General features: G+C 38.9%; 1 long non-coding RNA gene and 1 pseudogene across 1 annotated transcript in view; one reads left to right on the top strand and one right to left on the bottom strand.

The window, feature by feature from the left end:
* LOC145494042 (uncharacterized) overlaps positions 1–281 on the bottom strand; it is a 1,274-nt pseudogene extending 993 nt beyond the window's left edge.
* LOC145495464 (uncharacterized) overlaps positions 1–12,571 on the top strand; it is a 337,143-nt gene that overhangs the window by 34,718 nt on the left and 289,854 nt on the right. The gene's annotated exons all lie outside the window — the stretch shown is intronic.

Below are 12,571 nucleotides of genomic sequence, written 5' to 3'. Positions count from 1 at the left end.
CTTTGTGAAAGTTCTGTGCTCGTAGCCTCTAAAATTAAAATCTCAAAAAAAAAAATTGAAGAAAACAGTGTGTGAATTGAATTGCTGCAAAATGCAGCACAGTGCAGGTAAAGAATTCGAAATAAATTTGAACATACTAGGAAAATCTTCAAGGTAAAGAAAATACTGTAATGGGGAACAACATTGCTTTTATACGGCAAATAATAATTTGTTTTAAAGCTATAACTCATTGAGCGACCAACGCAAGAGTCTACTCACTGCGGTTTGGAGTCTGAGGCCATGACAACTGACTTTGTTCAAAAATATAAGTGAGCCAGACAAAAAAATCAAAAAAAAAAAAAGACGAATGCAGCCGGGATGATAAGGCTTTCGATCTACAAAGAAAAAGTGCCAATTTACTGTGTTTTTGTAAGTGAAACAAGTCGAAATACTTACAGTTTGTTGACAACGTGAAAATGCCGTCCAGCGTGTTCGTCTTGAGCAAGGAGGCGACTTGTTCATGTCACGATCATGCGGCCTGGTAGTCATTTTGGAATTTTTACTTCCGGTCAGCTTTAGTCACCTCCGCGTTATTGGATCTTAAAGTCCCCAATAGCTCGCGATGAAGCGGCCAGCAACAGAAATAACTTGGAATCCAGCAACAAAACAGCTCGAAGTGGGACGATCAGTGACAAAAATAATTTTGAATACAACAACAAATACATTGGAGCTGCTTGGACAGTAGCGCTCAGCGAGAGAAATAAATTTGAATGTCGGCACAGGGACCAAACAACTAGAAGCATGGCGATCTTGGGAAAGAAGCGACAGAACTAGTTGTGAATACTGGTACAGCGATAAAACAACTCCTGTAGCTCGGAGCGCGGTCAGTGACAGATTGAGAAACCAGGGCAGAAATAATTAATTCCATTCACAGAAAAACAGAGCAACTCAGAGCACGGTAGTGATTAGCGAAGAAAACAATTTTCAATTCAACCACAGAACACCTCCAATGCAAGCGAATCAAAAAATGATTTTGAACCAGCAGCCAAAGCACACTAAAGCGAGCTGAGCGATAGGAATAATTTCTTCTGACAGCCTTTCCAACAAGACAAAACACAAACGGAGGTGTCATCTTCCTTTGATCATGTTTTTTTCACCTTCAGTTAATTTATACTAATGTAAGCTTTCTTTCTTCAGTGTGAGGAAACAAACTCATTGTCATTGCCAACATCAATGTCGAAGTCCATCCGCTTGTAAACTCCATTTGAAAAAAAGCCACAGTGCATAGTCCATAACAGCGGCCACGACGTTAATAACACGTCCCACCGGAACGTTTTGTTGTTTTTGTTGACCACTCAGAACTGCATTTCCGTGGTCTGCATATGTCATTTTATTCCCAAGGAGTTGTGAAAATATATCTTCCACTTCGATTTATCCATCGAGAAATACCAACTCTTTCTAAAGTACCCGCAAAAGGCGCTTCTATCGACAAAGCGTATTCCTCCGTCGACCGCCGTTTCTTTTTGTGAGATTTCGTGAAGAATTTGTTCCAGAATTCGTATACTATTCTTTGATGTCCAAATCAATTTCGCACTCTTTCCGCGTATTTCCTAAGAAATGTATGTGGTCATTTATGCTTCAAATGACCTTCCATTAAAATTAACATTTTCGGATTCGTTGCACCCCATATACTAACCTACGTAAACTAGTAACCTCAATTATAGCGATCAAATGGTATAACAAGTCGGTGTAAGAGAGCATAAAATTTGCAAGATCAGATGCAGAGCACTGATTAGGTACAAAGAATGTAATGTCACAAATTCTGTATCCAATCAATCGTCCTGGGCACACGCGCCAACAAAAATGCCGGGGTGATCGCATCTCGGATCAACGGACGCACGCATGAAAATTGAAAACAAATTTCAAAATGGCGACTTCCGTGCCATTTGAAGACGTTCTCGAAGAAGTCACTGGTATTGACACAGAAGAGCTACAAGACTCCAGTGAAGAGGAAAGCGACAAAACAGAGAAGCTATTGAGTCAGCTGTAAATTGTTTCATAGAATGCAGTGACCTGCATTTTTTTTGTTAAACAAGCGGCATTTAAGAGGTCTTTACGAACAACATGCTCGACGGAAAGATTCTTTTTTCTATTTTGTGTGAATCATTACTCAACACAGGAGCAAAGTTAAAAGACGAGACTTGCACATGGTTGGATTTAATCTACAGGAGGCTGTCAGCTCGTCGGCGAATTAAGAGACCTTGGTATTTGGAGTTTACCCGTGACATTCGAAAGGAAATTTTCTTAGCTCTTAAAAGGGCCTTTTCAACCACAACAAATCACGACCCGAGGGTAAATGTATGCATGGAAGGAAATGGTAAGGGCTTCTCAATTAGTATTGCATATTTTTTGTCTGTTCTTTACATGTTTCGAATTTTGACAGGAAAGACAATTAAACAGTGCCTTGTCATTACGGTTTCTGTAACATACGTGTTTTCTTTGCATGACTAAGTTTGTTCTGTGCACTTTGCCCTCACTTAACCAATCAGTTTGGATCAGAGCGCAGGACGTTGACCTCACCCGACTGAAGCAAAATTATTCTCTAAATTGACTGTTTCACAAGTGCATATCCTCATGGTAAACTTTGTTTGTACCAAAACTTAACTAAAAAGCGCTGTTGATTTTACCAGCCGAAATTGACTATTCGAAGGAAAACGCCGTCAGCGACCCTGAATTAGACTACGTTTATGGAAAGGCTTGTAATGTCAATGGTTGTATAAACGAAGAAGGCAGTGTAGATTCTCTTTTGTCTTCACTTGATTTATTCAAGTCTTTTTCTTCGTATTGTAGGGCTCTACTAGTTTTCTACGTCGTAATTTATGAGAACCATTAATTGAAGAACTCTTACTGGAATTTGTTCCGCAGACTTTCAAATGCTATTTTAAAAATTTTCTGTTTAAAGCCAACCAGTAATTTGTAGAAATACTACTGACAACCTTATATCTTCAAGTCCCGCAGTATTTATAACATAGCCGCAAAGTTGTATGATCGACCAAGAAACGTTACGACCAAATATACTCATATGTAAATAGGTCGCAACTGTACGCCGCCAAACCGACACTTATTTCTCTTTCGATTTAGATAAAAGTCGAAGATTAATCCTTTAGAATTACATGATAACAAAATTGTTACACTTAAAGAGTTTTTCGAAGGTTTGAAAATCAGCAGTGCGACAAACATGCTATGCAATAGTGTCGAAAATATGACCGCGTAGCATTCATGTCTGCGGACCGCTTAGGGAACACATCCCTTTCGCTTATCCAACGAATTTCACTGCAAACTTTGAAAAAAAATTTACACTAGTTATTTGGAGTTACGACTTAAAACGTGTGAAATCGGTAATTGTATGAAATGTGTCCTTCCCAATTCCGCCTTGCTTCCCGCAGCTTCAAAAATAAAAGTCTAAACAATTCTACGATTTTCAATCGATCGAATCCAGTGTTTTGGAGGTCATCAAGTCTCGAAAACTGCAGCACTTACATCGCTTGTATAAACATGAAGCATTCCAGAAAGTAAAACACAAACTGGATTTAATAGAACAAACAACCATACCTTGACAAAACACATTCTCGCGATAGAAAAATGTAAACGGGCTATAAACACGGAAGCCGGTCGTTTCGCCTACAGGATAATTCGCCTACAAGTCGATTCGCCTACACTTAAGACGATTCGCCTACACGTTCTGAGATGTTTCGCCTACACTGAAGTCGATTCGCCTACACGATCTGAGATGTTTCACCTACATCGAAGCTTACTTTTAAAATAGAACAGAAGAATAAAGTGTACTTTAACTCAATGGTATATGTGTGTTATCGGATTAATCTTCTCCGAAGCGGACAAGATATATAACTTGTCCACATCAACCATGTCTTGTCCGTCTCAGCCATGTCCTCAGAGGGTATTTGAACTAAATGTTTGTCATTATTACGCTTACATTTGTCTTTTTGTTAGATTTGGTGAATTTTTCTTTTTTTCAAATTCTTACGCTATTCTTTGTTGTTCAAATCAATTTTGCAATTTTTCTGCCCATTTCGTAAGAAATATATGTGATGTATGACCTGTCACTAAAATTAACATTTTCGGATTCGTTGTACCCCATATAATAACCTAACTTGAACTCGTAAACTCAATATTAGCGATCAATGGTAAAACAAGACGGTGTAAGAGAGCATGAAAGACGCAAGATGAGATGCAGTGTGGTGATTGAATACAAATAATGTAGTAACAAATTGTGTGTTTAATCAATAATCAACTGGTTCTGGAACCTGTCCAATACGAGTGGTAGCAGTTACTGTCCAAAATAGTAACTCTGTCGTTAACTCGTGTTAGCACAGTTCCTGCCTTTTCGTCCGTGTCGTGACTAAGTTAGCGACAGGCTACGTGCCGTAGCTCAGCGCTCCTGTTCAATGCGTGTAGGCTGCAAGTGTCCCAGTGTGCCTATCAAATCGTGATTTGACTGGTCTTAGGAAACCTAATTTACTAGAACGGATAACAGAATTGTCCACACTTTTTACCCAGGCAGTGAGGCCTGGGTTTAAATTTCGGCTCCTTTTTTTTTTTTTTTCCACGTTCAGTCACAAATCGCCGTCTGGTATCTAAAGCGCATGCGCCACCTGTGCATGCGTACAGCACATGGAATTTACAGAGGTTGTCGTCGAGAAAAGTTAGCACGGATTCCATGATTTCTGGGGCGATGAAATCACATACAAACGAACAAACCGTTCAAGGTAGACAACCACTAAAGGACGTTAAGCGTTTTCAGAACGGGTCGCTGCAAGCCTCACGAGAGATCAATTTACGAGCGAACAAATTATTAACATTTTGAGTGAATCATGAATCAAGTTATACCAAGGGAGCCATCAACCGCGGCTATCAACTCTTCAACTTGGTAAAAAGCATCTACAGAAGCGTCTTCGTAATTTTAGACGTGATCGTGAACCAAGCAGAATCCCAGTACGAGCTCAAGAACGTCTGAGCAACAAGAGCAGAAAGGTTAGAGAATTTGTTTACGAATTCATCTGTTCGAGTACACCTAGGTAAAATGCTCTGAGAAACTTCGTAAAGTATAATAAAGATAAAATCTCGAACTAAACGATATTCTCTCGTTATTTGCTTGTAACAGAGTTGTGTCTTAACAAGAGTGAAACTCATGTAGCGAATTATTGGACATTTAAGCTGAAAGAAACTAATGTATGTTGACCCCAGCAAAAGGATTCTTGGCTTGCACTGTCACGCAATCCTGACGCAATAAAAAAAATTATTCGAAAACCATTTAGTGAATAAAATCAAGAAATTGTGATGTTATAGGAGATTAATAAAGACGAAACTCCTCGAATTTTTAAGTCTGTGCGTTTTCCCAAGCTCAGATATTCGTCGAAATATTTTGCACAAATTTACAGAGACCAGTGTGGAACCGCCTTGTCGGTGTACCTCCGCAGTACGCCTACATTGCGGCCAGAAAATACTGTAAACATCCGGAACTTACTTTGGCTACCTAGGCGACTGATTATCTGTACTGAAGAAACAAGCATTTACATAGGCACTTTTCCTAATACTTTAACTTCTAAATGGGCTAAAAATCACGAGATAAGTATATGATTTCGACAACCGCGTTCGTAGGTCTATGTCACGCATCGCCATAACTATGAAATTCAAAATGTCTCGCTTGCTTGAGAAACGCAAATAACAACGACACAGGTTAAGGAAAATAGACTGAAACGTTTATAGGTTGATATAAAGACCTTGACTTATTTCACACCCTAAAGACTTGCAAACGAGTAATAAGTTATTAATCGATTCCAAGAAATCATATCAAAAGTACAACTTCAAATGCAGAACATTTAGCTCGATTGCAATATAGCTATTGCTTCTCAGTACAACGACTGCCACGTAGGGGCCAAACCACCCCCCAAATGTTTCGTCAGTACTTGGGTATTTCACATTATTTCGCATTACTTAAAAAGTATTGACTCTTTCTACACTAAACTTGGCAGATGAGCAGGAGACCTATTGGCAATTGTATTTAGGTGAAAAATGTCAGTAAATATCAAAGTTGTGACGTCACAGTGATGACGTCATGTTTTTTTTGCCACTTTTGAAGTTTTTAATATGCGTATTTTTTACAATGTGTTTGAAAGAGCACATAAAAGGGAGTGGAAACCTGAAAAAAATTTGTCCATATCACAAAAATTAAATGAAATATGGCATTTTTAAACATGAAAAATAACTCTGCAAAATATGGGGTCCCCCCTTTGAGAAAAATCCCCAAATTGGAGCCGTAACTTTGCTCCAGCAAATGCAGCTATGCTGCACATGTGATGTGCCAGATGACTAAAGCAAAAATAAAGAAGAAAATCGGAATAAAAAATTATCCCTCTAGTGTTATTGCGTTAAAATTAGTTTCGTTACGTCATAACCTGTGACGTCACCCGTTTTGCTACTGTTAATACCATCCTAACAAAGCCGAAAATCAAATTTCTAAAACCACACGATTTTTGACAACATCAAGCTTTCTATTTTTCTAGATTATTAGCCTTCCTAGAATAAAAGTGAAAAAAATAAACCAGAGAGACTGACTTAAGAAGGACAGTATGGTTAAGCAAATTCCGGGAGAGATACAAAAAAATATTTAACTTATCATATCTCAAAAAATAATCATCATAGCAAAACACGGTTTCCGACATTTTATTCCTTAAGTCAAGGCCTTTTCAATGACATAATCTTTTTATCAGATTTTACAAAAAATTATAGCACGTTTGGGTGACGTCATCAATTATGACGTCATAATCTGACATTTTGTCACAACTTCCAAATTAAAATAAACTGGAGAACAAAGAAAGCTCATCTCCCAAACTTGGTTGAGAAATATATAAACCAAGCAAATATAGCCTTCATGAAACATTAGGGGGGTGGTTTGGCCCCTACGTGCCTGGGTACACGTAGCAAAGCGTCTAGTTTTTATTTAAAAAACTTTTGAAAATTATGACTAGTTTATTTTATTTAAATCTCAACTTATCATGTAAATAGAGGCGCGGAGGCCTCATGATTAGTGCGCTCGTCCCCGGATCGAGTGGGCCTAGTTCGAGCCCTAGCCGGGGACACTGTGTTGTTTTTTTGGGCAAGACACTTAACTCTCACATTGCCTCTCTCCACCCAGGAATATAAATGGGTACCGGCGAATTGTTGGAAAAGCTGCCAAATTGCGGGGGAGTGACCTGCGATGGACTAGCTTCCCGTCCAGGAAGAGTAGAAATACTCCTAGCCGCTTCATGTTATAGAAACCGTGGTAAAGTCCGGCAGCTATAAGCCAGTCAGCTCCAAGGCTTCACTTATCATATAGGCACACATCATATACATCTCTTGCAAAGATATTGAAAATATACCACGGTTTCTACTGGAATATATTCACCTAAAGATATTACTCTTTACTTGTCTTTTACTTCCTTCAATGTCTAAAGGACAAATGGGCAAATTTTATTTAAAATATGACTTTTGTCTTGCTAATTAAGGTACTCCTATAGACGAAAATGGCGTTAATTGAAGCGTTGAAGTTTCGTATCTCAGTTAAGTGTCATTGTCAGAGAAAACTGGGCAGCAGGAAAAGATTGAGGTCGGCTGTTTACCTTCATCTTAATTTTCACAGTTTAAAAGCTATCCGAAAAAATTAACAACCATGGCATTTGCCGAGGAAGGTGTTCGTTTTTCTTCGAGATATCACGACATCATAATTTTGGCCTGGCAAGCGGTCTAAAATGGCCGAAATTTCCTGCAACTTTAGGTGAGGCTAAGAGATGCTTATTACAAATTCCAGAAAGTCTTATTTTTTGCGATGTTTGTCCCCTTATTGGTTGACTGAGATATGTTTGAGGCCTTTCGCTTTAATTCTACGGTTTTCTTGAGGTGCCATATATCGCCGCTGAATCGTTCCGTGGGCGTGACTCAAATTTTAGCCATTTTCCGAAATTCCTGAAAGTCATTTTTTTGCGATAATATTTGTCCCGTTATTGGTTGACTGAGATATATTTGAGGTCTTTCGCTTTAATTCTACGGTTTTCTTAAGGTGCCATATATCGCCGCTGAATCGTTAATGGCGTGACTTTAGCCATTCTCAGCGACTCGTTTTTCAAAAGTGCGGTATTTTATTCCTACAGAAAAGATATTTTTTTTTGACAGTCTTTTGCACTGCCATCACTATGCAGTTTAGTTAAAATTGTTAAAAATTTGAGGTAAATCGGAGTAACTGGTCTTGCAAAGTCCCAAAAAAAATCATTAGCGAGAATCATTTCCCGCGAAAATTTTTTAGCGAAGAATATCACTTTATTCCCACTTTCTGCTATTGTTACCCTTGATTTACTGAAAGATCCGTTAAAATAGTTAGTTGGACAGCAGAATAGCATATTTTAGCTGTGACATCGTTTTCTTACTACATAAAAATTTCGAACTCGCCAAATCCTTACCATTATCTGGGCTAAACTTTTCCCTCAAAAATTCTAGTTTTTAACGTCACGCTACGCGGAAAAACAAAGTGGATCCTTAGTTCGCTGGTAATTTTTGCTATCAAGTAGAACAAGAAGTTTAACGCTAAAAATTTGTAAAACACATGTAAAAAACGAACAAGGTTTCGGCGCTACGTTATTCCATTATTAAGGTAAAAAGTGAAAAAGTATAACGTGTACTATGCGTATATAAAATATAATCAATACATAAAATATTTGCGGGTTCTATGCGTATAATTTCCAAGGTAGGAAAAACAATACAAAAAAAGTGTACGAAAGTGTTAAGTAAACAGTTTGGCGCGAATGGAGTCGGTTTGCGTGTTGAGAGAACGCTTGATGTCGATCCTTTATGTATAGCATCTCGTAGACTTAGCAATCGAACTTGCTGTTACATTTCCTCAGAACTTTGAAAAGGTGGTCAGCGTTTGTTCTGTTGTTCCCATGCTGTGTTTCAAAGTGTTTTCCGATGGCTGAATAACGTGTTCATTTATGCGTTGATTTAAGTGTTGGGCAGAGAACGAGAGTTCAAAGTGTTCATTCTGAGGAAAAATAATAAAAACACTTATTTTTTTCTCAAGCGTCTGAGCGGGCCGGAATCCTAAATCCTCGAATTTGATTGGCGAATCATACGCACGTGACCGGTCCAGGTTTTCACGGTACGGCCCGCGGGCCGGATTTTTTCCTCGCTGCTTAAGTTTCGCTCCTAAATGTTAGCGGTAATTGTCAATCTTTTGCCTTTTTTTACACATCTATCGACGATTAGTCAACGCAAGTTTATCTCTGTTCACTTTGAAATGGCAAGGAAAGCCACTGTAAGTAAATCTGTAAAACCAATTTACTGCAGGAAAAAAAAAATTAACATCTTATTTACCGGCTTAGGGTCGGCAAATAACATATATCTCTTTCTGAACAAATATCGTTCCTCTTTCAAAGGTAACATTTTATTATTTTTTCCCAAAAGGGTGCGGTAACGAATCCTGCAATCTGATTGGTTCTTAGCGCAGTCCGCATTTTCCTATCTCTGACCACGGTCACGATGACGCTGGGAAATGGCGCGGGCGACGTCGACGTGTTGGTCAATTTTCGTGTATGAACCGGCGGTAATGGTCCACCTTTGCCCTTTTCACGCTTCCACCGACGATTACTTAACATAAGTTTATCTCTATTCATTTTTAAATGGCAAGGAAGGTCACTCTAAGTAAAATCGGTTAAGTATTTTAAAGTTTTGAGAATTTTTCTGGTTGTTTGTAGCTCGGCGCTGTAATGGCGCGCAATCCTGTGTCTCCTGTGTTTCTCTTGCCCCACAACTTTAAGCAAAACAAAAGTCATTTACAGTCGAGTTTACCTCTCTGATGGTTGCTGTATTTAAGATAATTTCTGTGGAATACACTTAACGGATTTCCTCGCTTTCTGCCACTCAATTTACGGTAGAAAAGTCTGATTTCGAGTGATTCCGAAAGACTGAAAGAAATTGTTTTAGTAGTAAAACTTCAAACTTTGTACGAAATTTCATACCGGGGAAAAAAAAAATTGGACAACTTAACTGGTGAACTAGATGCATCTAACATAAAGTAGTTCGAAATAAACCTGTTCCATGATACATCTTTCTTTCTCTAGTATCTGAGTTCCTCGCTCGTTCGCTCGTTAGATTTTTTACGATGGTTTGTAGAGGGCACGTGAGCCAATGACAAAGTTGCGTAAACAAATCCATTTGCAAGCCAATTTACCGCAGGAAAAAAAAAAAAAAAGAAATATTATATTTGCCGGCTTAGAGTCGGTCTGTATAGTGAAAAACTGTGACCTCGGTCTTGAAAATGCCGCCCTCGGTTGGCCTCGGGCAGCATTTTCAAGACCTCGGTCACAGTTTTCACTATACGAACCTCCAAGCCGGCAAACAACATACATTTATTTCGTTCTATTCTTGACATTCAGGTCATTTGAACCATCTTGTTTATGTAGACCTTCTTGAGTTACCATCCATTTATCTTACAAGGAGACAACTACATTTTGGCAGCGTTAAATACATTTTCCGCTGGCGTCACATTCCGCACTGAGTTTTCTGTGTTAGGTGTACATGTCGGAGAACGCTCATTGCGAGGTCGTGATGGGTCGTTTCTTTCTATATACTTTACGGCAGTTTCGTTGGATTTCATTGAATTTGGATTTCATCCATTGAATGAATTACATACTCGTTATTTAAATGCATGTCGGTTGAAACACAATACAATTCTATGATTTGATTCACTTCCCATGGAAATAAATAGTAAACAAACTCTCGAAAACAAATGTTATCCCAAAGGTTATTTACATGGCAAGTCGCAACATAAAAAAATTACATGATAAACATTCCTATCAATGTTTTGGATGACACTTTCTAAAACATTAAAAACCGTCACAATGTTATCCGTACTGATGTGGTAGGGAAAATGAAACTGAAACAAAGCAAGAAAAAGCTACATTAACATAATTCTTTCTAACCTGTAATCATAAATGTCGCGCTGGTGACACACTATAAAAATACTGCAATAATTTTGAATTTCCTTGGGTAAAACATAGTCCAGAAATATGCGAAAATAGACTCGATTAAGTTCTGTATCAGCGTCACAAATTGCTAATCTTATCATAACATTAATTTGAACGAATGGTGAATGGATCAGACCATATAAGATTCTCTCCATCAGAAATCGAACATGTTCTGTAGGAAGCGGGTAGCCAAATTCTAACTGAAGAGAAAAAAATCGTACGATTAATGTTTGGCATTCGTAAGCACGCAGCAGCAATGTGTATGTGGAATCCTTTAGACTTTGTGCCACGCGCACAAAACTAGCGTCGGTTTATCGCTCACTCACTGGACGCACGTGATAGTCAAGTCAACCTTAAAACTGACATGTATATATATATATATATATATAAAGTCAAACTTACCGCGTTAATTCGTCGTTCGAGTCCTTCCCTATCTTGTATCACTTCTTGAAGAGCGTTTATTTCTCGCTGTCGCGGTGAAACCTCTCTGTTACGAGGTTCATTAAGTTCCACAGGTGGGAGTTCGTCACCTAGTTTTCTTCTGCAGTGGGGACACAGAGGCGAGTTTCTTTCCCATTCTCTTTGACAACTGCGGTGGGCGAACTTCTTGCAGCATGGGAAGCGTAGGACATTTCCTCCGATAATATTGAAACCATGGTTCTCATCGGTCAAACAGAATACACAGTGTTTGTCGCGGGCAGTTTCCGGCACTATTTCTGCATCCAAACCACGTAGCCTTCGGGATTGACGTTGCGCCATGTTTTTGCAATGAAAACTGTAAAATACTCTGGACTCGATTTCACTCGATTTGCGTGAAGTAATATTAGCTAGCGCGACGCTTATTTCAAAGTGACGGATTTTTTTTTTTTTTCAAAAGGACGGGTTTTTCAAAGGCACGGTATTTCAAAGACTACCCCACCGTTCATACCGCCATAATGCACTAATCGGATTGGTTCGACAGAGCGTCGCACTATTCTGATTGGCTCGCTAAACATAGATGGTACATGTCACTCAACTTGGGTGTGCTCATAAAAGATCAGGCATAGTAGAGAAAAAATATTCTCATTCTCACTCGTGGAAAAATGGCGGTCAGTTTTGAAAACGATTATGTCATCCTATCTCACGACCATGCTGAGCACATAAATGAAAGGCACGTGGATTTGGATAAGGAACTCAATGTATCCAAATTCCTGCGGACGTTTAATTTAACGTCAACTGTGGCCTTTCTGGAAAGGAAAACTTTCGTCGATAGTGACGATTATGAAATCGTCGAAGAAGGTTACAAGACGGGACATGGCCACTATTACATGTACGTATTCAAAATGAAGAAAGTCATCGGAGTCTGTCCGTGGGGTTATCCCACGGACGAGATTTGCGTTTATTTTTCATGGAAGGAATCGTACGGCGACAAATTCCGCGTCATTACGGCGTATCCGTTCTCCAGAACTTATCACGTCTTCTTGAAGCAGAGAAAGCAAGGTATGGCCACCTTTTAAAATCCTACAGACTTAATG

This window comes from Orbicella franksi, chromosome 8, assembly GCF_964199315.1.
Source record: "Orbicella franksi chromosome 8, jaOrbFran1.1, whole genome shotgun sequence".
NCBI classification, from domain to species: Eukaryota; Metazoa; Cnidaria; class Anthozoa; order Scleractinia; family Merulinidae; genus Orbicella; species Orbicella franksi.
Note: the sequence above shows the minus strand (reverse complement) of the source record. Positions and strands in the feature narration are given on the sequence as shown.